The sequence below is a fragment of the Pogoniulus pusillus genome, chromosome 25 (assembly GCF_015220805.1).
Source record: "Pogoniulus pusillus isolate bPogPus1 chromosome 25, bPogPus1.pri, whole genome shotgun sequence".
NCBI lineage: Eukaryota > Metazoa > Chordata > Aves > Piciformes > Lybiidae > Pogoniulus > Pogoniulus pusillus.
The window spans coordinates 7220191-7233525 of NC_087288.1; the positions used below are offsets into that span (position 1 = coordinate 7220191).

General features: G+C 44.9%; 1 protein-coding gene across 2 annotated transcripts in view; it reads left to right on the forward strand.

Annotated features, from left to right (window-relative positions):
• The window catches only part of FSHR (follicle stimulating hormone receptor), a 326011-nt gene that overhangs the window by 34215 nt on the left and 278461 nt on the right, over positions 1-13335 (forward strand). For both annotated transcript variants that reach the window (XM_064164314.1, XM_064164315.1), the window contains exon 2: positions 4015-4142. The gene's annotated coding sequence lies outside the window, so the exon portion shown is untranslated. The remainder of the gene's footprint in view (positions 1-4014; positions 4143-13335) is intronic.

Below are 13335 nucleotides of genomic sequence, written 5' to 3' on the forward strand. Positions count from 1 at the left end.
ATGGATGCTGTGGCAGTTGCTATTGAGTGGACAGGTACACACTGCTGATCCATTACAGACTCCTGGTGGGATGTGGTCTGTGACAGGCTTAATGTTTGCTAATTTGGGTGGCATCTCCAGTTACAGATTTTGCCTTTCTGCTTGTACTGCAGGGCTCCACACTGCCAGAGAAGCAGTAACATGAAAAATAAAAAAGGCTAGGGCTGATTCAGGATTCTGGTTTATTTACAGAACCACAGAGTGTTAGGGGTTGAAAGGGGCCTCTAAAGGTCATCTAGGCTAACCCCACTGTCAGAGTGGGATCTCCTAGGGCAGGTCATACAGGAACACATCCAGGTGGGTTTTGAGTGTCTCCAGAGAAGGAGACTCCACAACCTCTCTGTGCAGCCTGCTCCAGGGCTCTGGCACCCTCACAGTGAAAAAAAAAGTTTTCTTTTATGTTCCCATGAAACCTCTTCTGCTCCAGCTTGCACCTGCTGACCCTTGTCCTGTGATTGGACATCACTGAGCAGAGCCTGGCTCCATACTCCTGATGCTCAGAGAGCAGATTTAAGCAAAACTTGAGCCCAATGATAAGTTATTTCAATCAGAATGTTTTCTCTCAAATGTATTACTTAACCAAGTAATAGTGCTGCTGTGTGGTTCCTTATTTTCACTTTTAATGGCATGACACTGACTAGAGCTCTTGCAGCCCTGGGGTCTGCTGCAGAATCCCACATGCAATGAGATACAGTGCTCAGCTGTGAAAAGGAATGGAAAGGGAATAGAAGCAGTCTGAAATGTATTCTCTATGAGGTGTTACAGTAACTTAAAACTCAAAAAAATAATCTCTTTGGTTTTTACTTCATAACTGCTTTTATGTCCCCAAATTTATATTTTCTCATTACAAATTAATAACAATTATTGAATGGATTTGGTTTGAGGGGACCTCAGAGATCATCTAGTGCACTCTTGGCTATACTCAACTGCTCGAGGTCTCACTCAATCTGGTCCTGAACACCCCATGGAAGGAGGGATCCACAGCCTCCTTGGGCAGTCTATTTCAGAGTCCCACCACCCTGGTACAGAAGAACTTCTTCCTAAGATCCAGTCTAACCCTGCTCTTCTTCAGCTCCAAACCATTCCCTCTCCTCCTGTCTCTAGACACCCTCATGAAAAGTCACTCTGCAGCCTTCCTTTAAGATCCCTTAAGGTGCTGGAAGGCAGGTCTAAGGTCACCCCTGTGTCTATTCTTGTCTGGGCTGAACAATGCCAGGTCCCTCAGCCTATTCTCATGAATGAGGTGCTCCAACTCCTGGATGTTTCATGTCTCCACAGTATTACAATTTCAAAATTAATTGTTCTTTTTCACCCTCTCTGGAATAAATCTGCTTTACTGCTTGCTGATAAATAGGAAGGATCAATACAGACAACAATGCCATAACAAAATGAAACTAGTTAAAGAAAACCACTTACCCATTTTTCTCTTATTTCCCCTGTTCCATGTCCACTATTCTGTGCTGTCTTGTAACAGTGTGAGCTTGTGCTGTGAATTAAATCAATAACCACTGTGCCTAAATTGAACTCTCAGGAGTTAAAAACCCAACCACTTCATACTGTTATTATTTTCCCTTTCATTGCTTATTTATTTTGCCTCCTCTTTGTGTTGTAATTCATAGGATGTATTCATAGAATGGCTTGAGCTGGAAGGGATCTTAAAGATCATCTAGTTCCAACTTCCCTGCCATGGGTAGGGGTACCTCCCACTAGACCAGGTTGCTCAATGCTTCATTCTGTCTGGTCTTCCACATTTGCAGTGATGAGACGTCCTCAGCTTCTGCAGGTAACCTATTTCAATGTCTCACCACCCTCAGAGTGAAGATTTTCTTCCTAATGTCCAGTCTAAATCTGCCCTGTCTTAAGCTTTAGCTTAAAACCATTGTCCCTTGTCCTGTCACCACATACCCTTATAAAAATCCCCTCCCTGGCTTTCCTATAGCCCGCTTCAGCTACTGGAAGGTTTCTATAAGATCTTTCCAGAGTCTTCTCTTCTCCAGACTGAAGAGACTCCCTCAGCCTGTCCTTATAAGAGAGGTGCTGAAGCCCTCTGGTCATCCTGGTGGCCATCCTCTAGACTCTCTCCGTGGGATCCATGTAATTTCTGTGTTGCAGTTTTCAGAGCTGCACACAGTACTTCTCCTCTACTCTGCACTTGGAGTACATAACAACAATAATAGCAGTAACTACTATTATTATGCACTATGCAGAAGCTGAGTTTTTTAATCTTTTTGTCTCCTCTCCCTTTCACCTGCATTCTTGACCTGGACTTTCTCCCCATGGTGATCCCTTCTTTCTCTCCCTGAAAGGAGGTTGAAGTGAGGTGGAGGTTGGTCTCTTCTCCCTAGTATCGAGTGATAGAAACAGAACAAATGGCCTCAACTTTGCCAGGGGAGGTTTAGATTGGAGATAAGGAAAAAATCTTCCCTGCAAGAGTGGTCAGGGGTTGGAATAGGCTGCCCAGGGAGACAAGGGAGTCACTATCTTTAAAGGTGTTCAAAAAAATGTGTAGAGATGGCAGACCATGTCCAGCCAGAACAATTCTACAATGGTTTTGTTTGCAAACCAGATTAAGGTGGCTTGAAAGGATCCTGGTCATCCTTTACCTAACTTGCCCTAGCCTAGGACTCTTTTGCAGTGGTCTACTGCTGCTGGCAGCCAGTGCACACTGGGCTGGCTTCCATGTGCTAGTGCACGTTCCATGGGTGTCCTGTCTTGATCATGCACCAGCATTTATCTCTGGTTCTTGTTTGTTGTTCCAGGCATGGACACTTACATGTCAGGGCATCTTCATATTGATGCTGTGCTGCCTCTCCAGCTATTGCATGGGGAAGAGTGTGGAGTGATTCAAATAATCACTGTTTCTTGTCTTGCTGTCTGTGAACTGAGCTTCTGCTGTGTCTATCCAAAAATATACCTGTTGGGATTTTTATTTATTTGCCATCTGGAAAGAACAATAACAGAACATAAACTGTGTCATTTTCCATCTGTCTGAATTGATTTTTCTCCTAGACCTGTGTTTATGCCCTGCAGGTCAGGTCTCTGATACCCTCTTCACCAAGGTATTAGAAGTGTACTTTGCCTAACTTTGTGCTACCCTAGGCTGAAACACAAAATGGGCTAAGCCATGCTACATGCTTTTCTCAGGGCAGCTGGGTTAAGGAATGTATTTGGAGTTACCCTGTTGCATCCATGGCACCCTGAAGTGTGGTGGAAAGCATCAGGGGAGGACAGGAGACAAATGTCAGTGGCACCAGAAACAGAATGTGCGTCTACAACCTTCCTCCATAAACTGTCTCAGGTTTGAGTTTTCAGTTTGACTTCTGCAGCTCCATATTGGAGTAGAAGCTCTTTGAAAATCTCCAAGAGGAGACATGCCCCAGCCTCTCTCAGCACTTGCTCCAGTGGTGGTCCTGCTTCCAAGTGAAGAATGTGGTTTTTTTTTTCTGTACACCCACTTAACTTGCTGTCAAGGCAGTCAATTGCCTCTCATCCTTTCAGTGGGAGATACTGAGAAGTCTGGCTCTCTTATCTACAGCCCCCTTAAGGCAGCTGAATACAGCATTTAGCTTCCCCCAGCCTTCACTTCTCCAGGCTGAAAATCTCTGCTCCTCCTGTGTCGTGTTCGCATTGACACACCTGCTCTCAGGTCCACAATCATTATCTTCACACAAAGATGTCTCAACCCTCCCCAACATTTTAAATACTCCCCGATAATTTTAACTGGATTCCATCACTTCTTTGAGTCCTTTGGCTCCTGAGGCCAAAGAATGGCCTTACTCTATCAAGAAAATCTATCCTTGCAGCTCTCTGTCTGAGCAAACCTGAAGTGTAACCAGCAGAAGAAATGAAAAGGCCATTTGCTGTGATTACCTGTGCCCTGCTGATTCTAAGTTTAAAGACTCTAAGGTTAATGGGCAGAAGAAAGCTCTTGGAGCCTTTGACTCTCTTTTCCCCTTCTTTTCCCCCTTTCTACAGGCTTTCCAAGAAGACTGTTTCTGCCAGCCCTGCTCAGGAGGCCTGCTGTCTGACCACGAAGGAGCTTTGCTGAAGCATATGCTGCTGCTTCAGTAGCCTGACCTCAGGCTTTGGAGGGTGGTGGCTTGGTGAGTCAGATTTTAGCTGTCCTGCCCTCCTGCTCTGGGTGGCTGTTGGCTATAGATCTATAAAGCACTGCTCACAGCTTCCTGTTCTCCTTGCCATAGCCAGACAGGATTTCACCTTCTCCTTTAGATAATATCAGTACTTAGAGATCTTTTTTACAGCTGATCCCTTCATGCATTATTTTTCATAGCTGGCAGCCTTGTATAGGGATTTGTTTCAAGTCATCTGCCCAACTTTGAGTAAAGATGAAACTTTTATTTTCGGTGTAATTGCTGCTCTGTGTGATACTGGTGAGTTGTGAACATGGCTGAACTTCATGGGTAGGCTTTCTGTCATTTCTTTAGGCTAAATGAAACAAGAATGTAACATGGTGTAGGCAATAAGAGGTGTAAAAGAAGCTGCTGTACACCACAGTAATTATTACTTAACCTGGTAGCCTTCAGCACAAAATGAATCTTTATGCCCCAGTGGACTTTTTAGTGACTTAGTGCAAACATAAAAGCTAGGACACAGGTTTGATGCTGCTGTGTGAGCTTCAGGCACAGAAAGCAGTCAGGAAGTTGAGAGAGACAGCATAGGCAAGGCTAAGAGAGCTCAGCTTGAAGAGGCAGCAGAGGCAGCGTTTCTCCAGGCATTGTACTCAACAGAAGCAGGTCTGAAAAGTGTAGTCAGATTACTTGTTTCTCTGTCAGTCTCTCAGACAACACCTTTTTGTGTGCACTGTTTATAAATACACATGGCTGGCCAAAGGGAACTTGGACTTCCTGAATTTCTTAATAGCTTCATACAGTCATCAGAGATCATCTAATCCAACCTCTCTGCCCAAGTGTAGGACCTTACACTTTGAATTGTCAAACCTCCTGCAGTTTGCACTGGCCCATTGCTCAAGCCTGTCAAGGTCCCTTTGGATGCCATCCCTTCCCTTGAGTGAGGTCACCACACACTTGATGTCCTTGCCAAACCTCCTGAAGGTGCACTTGATGCCACTGTCCACATTGCTGACAAAGCTGTTAAACAGCACTGGATCCAGAAAAGATCGCTGAGAAACTCCACTTGTCTCCACATGGACATCGAGCCATTAATCACAGCTCTTTGAATGTGACCACCTAGCCAGTTCCTTATCCACAGAGTGGTCCATCCATCAAATCTGTATCTCTCCATCTTAGAGACAAGGGTGTCATGTGGAGCAGTGTCAGGTGCCTTGTTCAAGTCCAGGTAAACAGTGACAGTTGCTTTTCCCACGTCATCCAGTGCTGTAGCTCTGTCATAGAAGCTTCCCAGCAGTGTGTGTAAGAGTTTTCCAGACTGAGCCCAACACATCTGTCCAGTCATCTTTCAGTGCAACTCCCTAAACTCAGTGCAGCTGAGACAAAACTTTACCACAACTCCTGTTACGACCTTGTCCTGCCCAGGTAACAGAAGTGATTACTTAGCTGCGTGCTGTGGAAAAGCTGTTGACAGTGGAGCCACAAAGGGCTCAACATCATAGCATGGGGCTTCAGGTGGTCTCCAGGATGGACAAGCACACCTAGAGAGAAACCCCATACCCTGGTGCTTCACAGCCATGCAGCGTGCTGATCAAAGTGGTCAAGTAAAGAGGTTTCCAGGGCTTGATTTCTGCTCATAATGAAGTTGTGAGGTGAATCTAGGCTTGAAGTCTGGCGATAATGTCTATCCCGAGTGTACTCAGGTTTTGCATTCTCTAGAGTTTAAATATTCCCAGCTTTAGGCATTAGGCCAGCTTTTTTCCTATTAATTTTCCAACACAAATGCATTTAGTTCCACTTTCCTTTCGAAACCCCTCTCTTTAATCTGGAGTGTGCAGGGTGCCTTTTCTGTGCCTTTCCTGTTCTCTTCCTTTCAAGAGGCATTCTGGCTTTTTATTGTGTTCAGAGTCTTAGAAGTGTCTCCTTGGTGAGAATTACAGGTCAGCAAGACAGCAGTAACTGGTCTGAGCACATTAGTATATACATCTTGTATAGGACTATAGAAGGTACTGAGTGTGGTCTGTAGTACAATAAAATCAGCAGGAAATGATCCTTCCTTTAGCAAACAGAAGCCCAATGAAGTAATTTAGCACCTCCACTGAAAATTAACTCATCAACCTCTCTTGCTAAGTAAAGATAACAAATAAATATCATAAACTGTAGCTTTCAGAATATTTTGTTTCCCTGCAGCTCAAAAGGTGCTTTTGTTTAAGGTTCAACATTTTTATGGAGCTGTGCCTCTGGGCATCTAAACATAAGGTGAATGTAAAATGATCCAGGTTTTTTTTCACAGCACCACACTTGTGCACATATAATCTGAAAAGAAGTTTACATACAAGCTTTCAGCCCAAGGGACAAAATGAGATCTTCAGATTTAAGAATTCAAAAGCATTCTGCCACTGACTGGACCCCTGAGCAGTATGTCCACACCAAAATGTGTCTTCGTCTACCATCCCTGAGAGCTTTGCTTCCTTCAGATTTGCTGGCAGTTACACAGTGAGGCCTTACCTCTGCAGCACACAATTAATCCACCAAACTAGACAACTTCACAAACAGCTAAAAGCTACCAATTAATCCTAGCTTCAAACATCCACAAAGGCACGCTCCATCAGGTTGTGGTGAAGCTTACAGCTAAGGCTGTTATTTGTCAGAGGGAAAGCATCTTGCAGTTGTTAGGTTTCCAGCTATGCAGTTCCTTCCTAAGTCATCACTACTGTGGCCTTCTCAGGCAGCTAGGTAGGAGTGAAGGAGCTGGCTCCTACAGAATGAAACCAGCCCCAGCTTCATACTTGCATCTCAACCTTTAAAGCCATTGCCACTGTTAGAGAATTGTTTCAGCTGGAAAAGACCTCCAAGATCATTGTGTCCAACCATCAACCCAACACCACCATGGCAAATAAACCATGTCCCTAAGTGCCATGTCCACACATTTCTTGAGCACCTCTGGGGATGAGCACTCCCTGAGTATTGTGTTCAATTCCTGATCAGTCTTAGAAAAGACTTTTTCATGTAATATCCAACCTAAATGTGCCCTGATGTAATTTGAGGACATTTCCTCTCATCTTATTGTAGTTACTAGGAAGAAGAGACTGACTTCTGCCTCACTCCAACCTCCTTTCATTGAGTTGTAGAGAGCAATGAGGTCTCCTCTCAGCCTCCTCTGCTCCAGACTCAGTAACCCCAGTGTAAGGATCGGTGCCTATACAGTATCTGAGATGCAGTTTCATTTCACTTCCCTCCATCATCACCTTCATCCTGGTCCTGGTTTTTCACTTGCTTCTGGTGTGTGGGACTTTGGAGGCGGGGGAAGAGGCTGGGATCACAACCCCAGTGCAGGCTTCACACATCAGCTGCCACCCCGTGAGCACCACCTAGCTGACTCCTACTACAACAGCACGGGAGGCTGAGCAGGTGCAGCCACGGCGATTCTATGACAGAAGCTTTTCGTGGCACTGCTCTGTGATGTTAGCTCTGAAAACACTGTGAAGCACCTGGGAGCCTGATATCCATAGAAACCTGCTTGCCACAGACACACGTCTGCTTGTCTCACGGTGCAGTGATGTGGCAAAAGTATCTTCTGCTCTGGGGTGCCTGCTTGAAGCAAGCTTCCCAGGCTGAGGATCAGTTTTTTCCACCTTTTGTGCAGTACAAATATCAGGAGTGCTGCATGCCATTTGTTTGCAGCTGATCAATTCTCCGTAAAGACAGCACTATGCTGAGGGAGAAGCACTGAAGTGCAGCCTGAAAAATCTCCTCAATGCACTGTGTGACTCCTCATCTGAGACACAGGATTGAGAACTTATTTATATCCTTTCTTTTCTTCAGAAGCGTTCTATCAAGATGACTTAATTACTTCTTTAGTCATTTGAAAATGCAAAACCTCTGCCACGTTCAGAATTGGAAAGCATTTTTCTTCCCTCTTGGAGGAGCACTACTATTCCCTAGCTTGGTTGTTTGGGTTTTGGTAGTGTGCTTGGAGATTTTCCATTTCCAGTCCTGATGTTAAAAAGCCTCACTGAAGAATTTTCACAGATTGACAGACTGCATTAGGTAGGAAGGGACCCTAAAAGGTAGTCTTGTCCAATCCTCCCTGCAGTCAGCAGGGACACCTCCAACTAGGTCAGGCTGCCCAAGGCCACGTTGAGTCTAATCTTGAATATCTCTAGGGATGGAGCCTCAACCACATCCCTAGGTAACCTGTTCTATTACTTTACCATTCTCACTGTAAAGAATTCTTTCCTTATGTCAGATTTCCCTGGAATGATGATGGTTTGCAATTGTATAAACACTGCTTGAGATGATTTACATTATAGAACTTGGGAGATCAGGGATCTGCTGTACTGAGTTAGTCTCTGAACTATGGAATTGTATCTTTTGCATGTTTTTCCAGTTTTAGTAGGCATCTGATCATTACTTTCTTCGTATCAGTAGCTGATGGGTTCATCTTTTTTTCAGGAAAAGACAAAATCCTGCCTTTCCTGGCTATATGCAATGCAGAATGGTGCTGTGAGGAAAGATGCTGTGTGGGAACTGAGGGAAGATTGTGAGGAGGTGTGGAAGGATTGTATTTATTTAGTAAATGAAGAGCAGATTCCAGTTTGACTACTATCCACCTCTAATAGAACAGTTCAGATCACACTCTGCTTCTCTTGGAAAGTTCATCTTGCAAATGAACAAAGAAATACTGGGCAATGCAGCAGGCACCAAGTCATATGGATGTTTGGTGCATACAATTCAAGAGTTCCTTGTGTGATCTCCATTGATGGGTTCTTTGGACAGTGCAGCCTGAAAATGTTTCCTTTGTGAAACCAAGCAGGAGGTGAAAACACCTCAAAAAATATAGAGTCAGCATCTCTGAGGTGCACAAACAGCAGTCTCCAAAGGTAGCTGGGAGCCAAGCATGAGGAGATACTGACTGCCAACACCACGGATTCACAGATTGCACTGGGTTGAAAAGAGTCCTCAAAGGTCACCTTGTCCAACTGCCTTCAGTCATCAGGGACACCTCCAACTAGATCAGGCTGCCCAGGGCCACATTCAATCTGATCTTGAATGTCTTCAGAGACAGGACCTCAACCACATTCCTGGGCAGCCTGTTCAAACATTTTGCCACCAGCAGCTACATTCAAGTCTCTCCAAAAATTCCATAGCATTCCAGACAATGAGACTACCTTTACCCTGAGAGGGAAGCATGGTTGCAGCTCCCACAGCTGTGTGCATGGAGTTGGTTGCCCTCACGCGCAGCACTCTGGCTCCAGATGTATCTGTTGCTAATCCGTAAGATGCTGATGGTGAATTTATGGATTGCCCTATTCCTATATTCTCTGCACTATGAAAATCAATTTGACTGACAGAGCTTCATTGGAGTTTTGCTCCAGTTCATGTAGCTGTGGCTGATTTGAAATTATTTTGCCATTTTTCTCCTTGCACTGCCCAGTGTCAAGGAGGCTGCAAGAGCAGGATGTGAGTCAGTAGACCTTACACTAGATTCACAGAATGTTAGGAACATCATCCTGTCTAACCCCCTCTACCAGAGCAGCATCACCTAGGGCAGGTCACACAGGAACACATCCAGGTGGGTTTTGAGAGCCTCCAGAGAGGGAGACTCCACAACCTCTCTGGGCAGCCTGCTCCAGGGCTCTGGCACTCTCACAGAGATAAAGTTTTTATGTTGAGGTGGAACCTCCTCTGCTGCACCTTGCACCCATTGCGCCTTGTCCTGTCATTGGATATCCCTGAGCAGAGCCTGGCTCTGTCCTCCCAACACTGCCTTGCACATTTTATAAACATGAATGAGGTCACCCCTCAGGCTCCTCTGCTCCAAGCTGAAGACCCCCAGCTCCTTCAGCCATCCCTCACAGGGAGATGTTCTGCTGCCTGCAGCATCTGTGTGGCTCTGCACTGAACTCTTCCAAACAGTTTCCTGCCCTTGGTGAACTGAGTGACCTAGAACTTGACACAGTGTTCCAGCTGTGACCTCTCTGGGGCAGAGTTTACACTGTTATTGTTTAATTTAGCCCAAGCAGAGATTCTTAAGAGTAAGTAGTGTGAGACTTGGCAGCACAAGCAAACACCTGTCATTTCTGTTACCTTCACTACCCCAGAACATGCTAGCAATGCTTACTTCTTGACAACTGGCAAGGTCCTGCCATTAGCAAAAGTATGATTCTGCAGCCTGAAGGAGAATGGCTACTGGGTTGCAATGGCAGGTTAGAAAGATTTTTGTGTTTAAGGTAATAGATGATAATTTATAGATACATTGATTCTGGATTGGATGTCTTGTTTCTTTGAGAAAAATGGCTTGTGTTTTCCTTTCTTGACTGCTTTTCCTCAATGCCTAGTTTAAAAATGAGTTCCTTCATCCACCCCTTAAGGTTTGTTTTAAATGGATTTGGTTTTAGCATAAAAATTGGCAAAAGCCTGCAGGTGATCCTTATATCAAAAGACTGATGTGTTTTTTATTTGCTGGAATGCACTCCCCAAAGACCTCACCTGCAGTGCTGATACTTGCCATGCAGAGAAAAGGAGCAGAGGTCCTTTAGAAATTGTTCTGCCTTTGGTGATGGGAAACAAATTACAAGAAGCCATATAAGACACCCGGTGCCGCTGTACCTGAAGGTGTAAACTAAAGCTGCTTAAGACAACAGTTCCTCTGGCTTAATTTTTGTGTCTTGATCTGGGATTCTTGTGAAGAATTTGTGCTACAGAAGAACTAGTGCAGGAGAACTCATTTCTCTACTTGTCTACATCTACATTAGACAGCCAGCAACAGAACAAGGGTCCAGAGTCCGAAGTTGTGCCAGGGGAGGTCTAGGCTGGATATTAGGAGGAAGTTGTTGGCAGAGAGAGTGATTGGCATTGGAATGGGCTGCCCAGGGAGGTGGTGGAGTCACCGTCCCTGGCGGTGTTGAAGAAAAGCTTGGATGAGGCACTTAGTGCCATGGTCTGGTTGATTGTCTAGGGCTGGGTGCTAGGTTGGACTGGATGATGTTGGAGGTCTCTTCCAACCTGCTTAATTCTCTGATCCTGTGTCATCTTACACTGTCAGCCAGGCATTTGGCTCACCTTATGGTTTCACAGATTGCATCAGGATGGAAGAGACCCTCAAAAGTCATCTTGTCCACCGCAGTCATCAGGGACATCTCTAACTAGATCAGGCTGCCTAAGGATATATCAAGGCTGATCCTGAATGTCTGCAAAGACAGTGCCTCACCCACATCCCTGGGCAACCTCAGTATTTCATCTCTCTTTTTGCAGAACTGCCTCTTGATGTCCAACGTAAATCTCCTCTGCTCCAGTTTCAAATCAATGACCCTTGTCCTATCACCACTGGCCCTTCTAAACAGCCCCTCCTCATCCTTCCTGTAGGTCTCCTGCAGATATTGAAATGCAGCTCTAAGGTCTCCCTGGAGCCTTCTCCCTTCTAGGCTGAACAGCTCCAATTCTCTCAGCCTGTCTTCATAGCAGAGGTGGACCAATCCTCTGATCATTGTGGTGACCTCCTCTGGACACGCTCCAGCAGGTCCATGTCTGTCTTGTGTTTGGGGCCCCAGAGCTGGACTCAGCACTGCAGCTGAGCTCTCAGCAAAGCAGAGGGCAGAATCCCCTCTCTCCATCTGCTGGCCACACTTCCTTTTGTGCATCCTAGGCTGCCATTGCCCTTCTGGGCTGCAAGTGCCTATTGCTGGCTCATGTCCAGCTTCTCACCCACCGGCACTCCCAGATCCTTTTCTGCCAGGTTATTCTCAATTGCATCAATTTCTCCTAACTCCATGATGGGTTAGTTATGATTCAGTAATGCTCTCTCTCTTCTTCCCTCAGCTGTTTTGGGGAGAAATGTTTTGTTATTTGTAAGGCAGTCCAACACAGTGACTGGGTCATAGATATTCTTTGTTCTTAGGGGAGCAGTCAGTTAAATGCACACAGAGAACAAAGACTCAGTGAAATACAAAACTATTGCAAATTTATTCCTCTTATATTCCATATTGTTGGGTTGGTTTTTTGTTTTTTTGGTTTTTTTTGAGCACCTTCTTGTAAAAGGCTACAAAATCTTGAACAAATTCAAAACTCTATAGCTCTCCTTTGCATAAATTTAGCTCCTTGAGAGCATTTTATTGGCAAATCAAAATGCATGCACAGATGTACATTTCAGAGCTTAATTTTGTAAACAAGGAATCATCTTCTGCTCTCAGGGAAGCTGCCATAACTCGATGGTGACATCAATAGACTTACTTGAGATTTATATTTGGGTAACTGAGAGCATTATTTGGGCTAAAGACTCTAGAGTCAGAAGCATATAATTAGTCATTTGCCCAGCAAATGCAATCTACTTAGAAAATTTACAACTGAAATCAAAATGTTGTGCCAATATGAATTTTAGTCTGCTTTAATATCTACATTTTTCACCCTTATCTAATTCTTCTGTTAAATAAGATTATCTTTTTTTCTTGCTTGCACATCAGGTGTTTCATAGAGTCTTGCTTTGTACAGATTGCAGATACTGGAGCACTTCTGCTGTGAGGACAGGCTGAAGGAGCTGGGGATGTTCAGCCTAGAGAAGAGAAGACTCTGGGGGGACCTTAGAGCTGCCTTCCAATAGCTGAAGGGATCCTACAGGAAGGCTGCAGAGGGACTTAGGACCGTTAGGAAAAGGGTGTGTAGAGGCAGGCCAAGGAAGAATGGTTTGAAGCTGAGAGAGAGCAGGGTTAGAGTGGCTCTTAGGAAGATGTTCTTCAGTACAAGCGTAGTGAGACTCTGGAATACAACCTCAGGGAGGTTGTGGATACCTCCACCTTGGGGGTATTCAAGGCCAGGTTGAACAAGACCTTGAGCAGTCAAGTCCAGTTGAGAGGTATCCCTGCACATGGCAGGGAGTTGGAATAGATGATTTCTGAGATCCATTCTGACCTGAGCCATTCCATGACCTTCTTAGTGCTGTTTTCATGAGGAGCACCATCAGTTTAGTTTAGTAAGAGGTTATGAACAGACAGTCTAATCAGACCCTCAAGGGCTTTGAAATATTAAGCTTGAATTCTGTTTCACATTATTCCTGTTATCTCTTTTTCTAGTCAAAACGTGCTCAGCAGAAGGAATTCCTTATAAATGGCTCCGTTGCTTTCAATCTCTACAACAATTCCCAGCTGATAAACGGTGTATTGTGACTGTCAGTCAGCTGCAAGTGAGCCCACACACAGATCCTGCATTACCC